Source organism: Micromys minutus (genome assembly GCF_963924665.1).
Source record: "Micromys minutus genome assembly, chromosome: 3".
Classification (NCBI taxonomy): domain Eukaryota; kingdom Metazoa; phylum Chordata; class Mammalia; order Rodentia; family Muridae; genus Micromys; species Micromys minutus.
Window position 1 is genome coordinate 92616760 of NC_137972.1, and position 6000 is coordinate 92622759.

Consider the following 6000-nt stretch of genomic DNA (forward strand, 5'->3'; position numbering starts at 1 on the left):
GCAGAGCTGCTGAACCAGTAGGGGCAGCTGCCCCTCGGTGTAGCAAGCTTGGGGAGAGGACTCTTAATTGGGTTATGAAAGTTATTTGCAGTTGAGTGCATTCTCAAGCAATCCAAAGGTTAAACAAGATGTTTGTGTGCCTGTGTGAACTGACTTCACCAGTCTCAGTAGCTGGAGGTTCAAACCACAGTTTATATAGTGGGCATGCAATAATGTTTAAAACGGAAGAATAGAATTCATAAAAACTCACTGATGTTATGCTCTGCTAAGTTTGAAGATTCGATGGAGGTGCCAAGAAGAATAGCTAGAAGTATCACAGAAAGGGAGGGATAAATCAGACAACAAAGGTGCAGATTTTCTAAAGGAAGTTCCCAAATCTGGGCATCCCTCTTTTGGTCCTTTTCTCAGGGAGTCTCTTATCAGAGACAGAAAAGAACAAGTCAATGAGGGGAGGTTACAGAGGATGGTTTGTAGGGAAATTGTCTTTGGTTAATCGTTAAAGCTACTTGGTGCTGTCTTCTGTATTCTAGGGAAAGGGGCATGAAGAATTAAAGGGTGGCCCTGATACTGGAAGCACATGCTAGCCTGGTCCTGAGAAAGGTGACAAGTCATGAAAGGAAGAGGAGAGACTGGGTATGGACTGTGCTTTCTGAGGGCAGCTCAAGTGAGACAAGACCCCTTGGGACCATGCAAACTCGTAAGTGCCTGGGACGCTCAGACCGAAATGGGACACCTGCTCAGGAACATCTGCTCGGAGAACATCAGCTTGGGAAACATCTTCTCAAGGACATCTGCTCAGGGAACATCTGCTCAGGAAATGTCTGCTCAGGGAGCATCTTGGAAGAAGGGGGTGCTTAGAATGGAAGAGCCAGAGGATGGAAGGAGCTCTGTGAAATGTTCTCCTCCAGCTATGACATAGCCATTGCACAATGGCCTCACAGTAGCTAGGTGACCTGCACACGATCCAGCCAACAAGACCAGCTAGTGTATAACAGAGCACTAACTGGATTTAATGAGTTACAGGAATAAAAAGAGAAATAGAGAACAGGGAAAATGGAAGGGTGAAGAGGAGCTCTTTGTGGAGGAGAAAACAGAGGACAGAGAGAAAAATAATTCTAAGGATTTCTGAAAAAAAAAAAAAAGGAAATCATACCATTAACTATCTTTTAAAAGTCCTAAAATGCATGGAATTCTGTGTCTACACACAAAATTTTCACTTAAACAATAGTTACATTATGCATGTACATGTGTGTAGTGCAGTATATTGTAGTGCAGTGTAGTGTAGTGTAGTATACTATAGTTTAAATTTCTTATCTGGGCTGACAATGCTCCCTCCAGGCGTGAGAAGCTGTCTTTTAACAGCTTGTTCAGGGTTGTACTAGAGACTTCTAAAATATCCAGCCTGTTGCTACAGCCTTAGTTGACGCCCACAGGTAGGAGGTAAAGCCACATTGCTGAAGACACCATGTACTTCAGACACATGACCCAGAGTTCCCTGAGCTGGAGCTGACCCGAACGCTGTCTCCCTGAGGTCTGGGTTTCACAGCATCAGAAGACACCATGCAAGTTTCCAAAGGAAGGAAGCAACCAACAGTCCTTCCTAACTATGGCACTTACGAACCACAGTGACCAGCATGGCGCCATGACCCTAGTAGTGTAGCAGTGGCACATATACCTTTGCAGTAACCAACAACTCTCTAATTGGCCTTATGACCTGTTCGACAAGAGGTAAACTGTGCCTGATAATGGAAGCCTAGTCACTTCTCAAGGCTAGTGAAGTCAAGGACATTGGAAGGGAACCTACAATCACTATTTCTTTACTAAACCAGCACAGTCCCTAATTATAGTCTAAACGTTTGTCCTTGGACTCGCAGGTAAGAGTAGGCTTCACCTACATTAAGTAAACTTCTCTTTGCAGCAGACAGAGACCATTACAGAAAGCCACAACCAATCAAAATGCAGAGCTGTGGAGCATCATCCCAGTAGATTTCTCTACAGAACACTCCCACAGCTAAGGCTCAGTGGACACTGTGGAAGAGGAGAGTGGAAAGGTTATAAGAACCAGAGGGTCAGGGAGTTTGCCATGAGACTGTGTCTCCTAGTGAAGGCAGAAGCTATACCCTCAAGTCTCCCCAACATGGCTGCCTAAAGAGGAGCTGAACGTGAACAACACTAGACATGGCTGACGTGAACAGGAGAAAGACCACATGGCCTCAGCCTACAGAAAACTCAGTAGACATCCAAGAAATGCTGAACTTGGGGGACGCTCCAGAGACAAGCATGCTAATTGGTTATCCAGTACCACTAACAAACATATGAGTGACATTACTCACTGTCCCAAAGAGCACACAGTTTATTAGACAACAGCTGAGAAATCAGCAGTTAGACTTGGCCACACCCTCCAGTTCATCTTTCTTCTTGATGGCGCAGGAGTTGGAGGAGCCCTTGGCAGCATTAATGAGCTCATCTGCCAGGCACTTGGTGATGGTCTTGATGTTCCGGAAAGCAGCCTCACGAGCCCCGGTGCACAGCAGTCAAATGGCCTGATTCACTCGGCGCAGTGAGGATACATCCACAGCCTGCCACCTCACTGTCCCAGCCCGCCCAATACGTGTCAAATCTTCTCGGGGGGCCACTGTTGACAACAGCATTCACCTGGACCTGCAGAGGGTTCTCACCAGTGAGCAGGTGGATGATCTCAAAGGCATGCTTGACAATTCGTACAGTCATGAGCTTCTTGCCATTACTACGACCGTGCATCATCGTGGAGTTAGTAAGGCTCTCCACGATGGGACATTGTGCTTTGCGGAAGCGCTTGGCAGCATACTGTCCTGCACTGTGGCATACGTACATTCGTCTCCTTCGCAGCAATGAAATCCTGCAGAGAAATGTCGTTGATCTGCACGTCATCAGTGCTCAACTTCCCAAAGAGTCTGGGGTCTCTGCCAGACAGTGGTCTGTTTCCCACTCAGTCATTCTGAGAGCACAGACCAGGCTTCTCAGGCTTGTGGTGAGGACCACGCGCCGTCCTGGCAGACCGTGTGTAACTTTTTTAAGCCATAAATTTGAAAGAGAACAAGAAACGGTATTTTAGAGGATTTGGGGGGAGGAAAGGGAGAAATGATGTAATTATATGATAATCTCAGAAAATAAAGAAAGAGAAAACAGGAAGGGGGTGGATTTGACCAAGACACATTGTTTGCTGTATGAAGTCTTCAGAGGAGGCTGATGAGACGCCTCAGCAGTGAAGACTGGCCTGCACCAGAGGGCCCAAGTTCAGTTCTCAGCACTGAGGTTGAGCAGCTCACAAGTGCCTGTGACCCCTGTCCCAGGGGGATTCAACACTCTGGCTTCCTCAGTACCTGATTCATGGGCAGGTAAATGCCACACACACATTAAAAATAAATGAAAATAACTAAAAAGGAATGCTTCTCTGCTGATCAATTCCATAATATTCATCTTGGGCTTTTGAATTCTAAAGATAATAAATATATGTTGTTTTGTTAGCTTATTACATCAGCCATAAGAAATAAATAAAACTAGATTTACCATACATTAGAAATGCAAAGATAATTCATCGCATTAATAGATTTAAACCAGAAAAGTCATATGACCATCTAAAAATTCAAAGTGTTTATACAATTGAATTTCAATCATAATTTTTTAAAAACAATAAAAATATTTTCTTTAATTTTATAAAGCTGTTAAAAAATCAATACCATAATTATCATAAATCCAATAGTTATTTCTAAGAGGCAGAAGGTTGTTTGGGAAGGTATATACTGGAGGCTCCTGGGATGCTGGTAAAAACCTGTTTCTTTACCCTCGTGGGAGGTTAATAAGTCTGCTTATAATGATTATCTTTTGATCACTGTCCTTTCATTGTGGTGTTTCTTCACAGCACAAATGTTCTCAGCACTGGAAACTGAACCCAGAGCTCTGTAAATGCAAAGTCTCTGCCGTGAAGTTCCATCTCCAGCCTTCGGGGATTTCACTCCACAGCTGGCTTTGAGTCCCCAGTGAAGTCTCCCAACTGCTGTGATACAGACCTGCGTCATGTTTAGTTCAAAAGGGTCTGTGAAAGAAGGGGAAGGAGATTTCCAAAGCACGAGGGGGAAAGCTGTGCTAAATTTATGAGGCACAACTGCTGTCACCAGAAAAGCCAGACACTCAGAGTTGGCTCGGTGTGACTAACAGTGGGCCATCTAAGGAAACCTGTAAAGGCTCTGAACACTCTAGCTGACCTCTCTCTCTCCCTCCCTCTCTCTCTCTCTCTCCCTCCCTCCCTCCCTCCCTCCCTCCCTCCTTCCCTCTCTCTCTCTCCCTCTATCCCTCCCTCCCTCCCTCAGTTGTTTTCCCTCCCTCCCTCCCTCATTCCCTCCCTGCCTCCCTCCCTCCACAGAAAACATGGAGACAGACAGGGTCCTGTTCTGGTAAGGAGTCTCTGGCATCAGTCTTATAAGTGACCAAAGAGAAATGAGTCACTGACATGCCAAGGAACAGAAGGGCTGGGATGGGTGGGACAGTACCTCCCAATCCTCACCCTGCCCCCCATAGATGGAGGTAGGCGGGGTAAAGGAAACTCCCAGGCTTGGACACAGAGGCACTCTTGCGTTCTAAAGTTTACATAACAAAAAATGACTGGGTGTCGGCTCAGCAGTATTTGATTTTGAAGCTTGCCTGTGTTGAGACTTTAGCTTCCATCTAATGATTCCACCATTTTCCTGACAGCTGACAAAGATTGGCCATCCATCCAGATATGGTGTTTTAAAGCCAACCTCTTGAATGAGTGATAATAGTTAAGACGTGCATGAGCGATCTTGAGCCATAACTGCAGTAGTAAGCACTGGCAGACAGGCTGTGGGAAAAGGAGACAGAAGGCAGGGCTGCTACGCGGCTCCACGGTTCCTGTCTAAGTAACCATGAAGCATCGGATTCAATCTGCAACAATGAGTGCAAAAGGGTAAAACAAGGAAGACAACCAGCTGTGTGCACACACTGATGACACCCTGCCCTGTGTGCCACACCACACACTCTGATGGCACAAGTAGCTCCAATAGCTGACGGCTAGGAGGAGATGCAGCCATTCACATCCACATTCAAGACTTTTAGGGCGACAGAATGTGAGAACAGGCCACACACACCAGAGTTCTGGCCTCATCCTAGGTTGTGCAGGAACTCTTGTACCGGCAGGAATGAATAGACGGTAGGGAAAGAATGCAATCAGACATGGCTTTTTTCTAGACAGCGGGAGCACAGCCATACCTTCGGATTGACTTGAGTGGCTAGAAGGACAGCCGGACTCATGTCTTCAGCTCACTGTGAAAGTCATCGGCCATGTAGGTGCCGAGAGGACTGGATGAGACCTCACTTCGACAGGGGGAAACGACTCAGCAGGAATGACCAGAGGAAGACGGATTCTCAGTTTTTGACTCACAGTTTCAGAGGTTTCAGGGTCTGTCATTGCTGGGACAGGGAGAGAGGTCATTCTGGGGTAGAGCAACCTTCGGCTGCCCACAGGCTAGCAAGACAAGAAGCAGAGAGCAGCTAGAGCTAGTGGCCATGGAAACCATCCTCATCAACCACCCAGTTCCATTTGCCTTGTCCCATCTTGTGAAAGCCTCGAAGTCCCAGAAACAGCCCCATTTGTCTAGGAACAAGCCTTTGAAGCACAAACCTATGGGGAAATTTTAGGTTCAAACGATAATACAGCCCAAGTCTCCTGACTGGGGGCTTCCTGCCCAGAGTATAATCTGACTGAATGGTGACAGATATGAGTCATTTTATTAAGTTCCCCAAATAGTGGATCTATTTTGTCTTCTAACAACAGGAAGACTGTCTTCGGAGTCTGTTGATTGCCTGTCCTAATATGACAATCGCCTGTCCTTAGGATGTCTGTCTTATTTACAGCACTGCTGCTGGTCTGACTCCTGTTCCCACCGTGTTTACTGTGTGTCCACAGAGGAAAGCATGCAACATGACAATTTTGGACCCTATACA

At 46.2% G+C, this 6000-nt stretch overlaps 1 pseudogene across 1 annotated transcript; it reads right to left on the reverse strand.

Moving 5' to 3' along the window:
• Positions 1–2331: 2331 nt before the first annotated feature.
• On the reverse strand, positions 2332–2982 carry LOC308418661 (small ribosomal subunit protein uS7-like; annotated as a pseudogene). The gene has a single exon. The product of its transcript is annotated as a small ribosomal subunit protein uS7-like (transcript).
• Positions 2983–6000: the final 3018 nt, after the last annotated feature.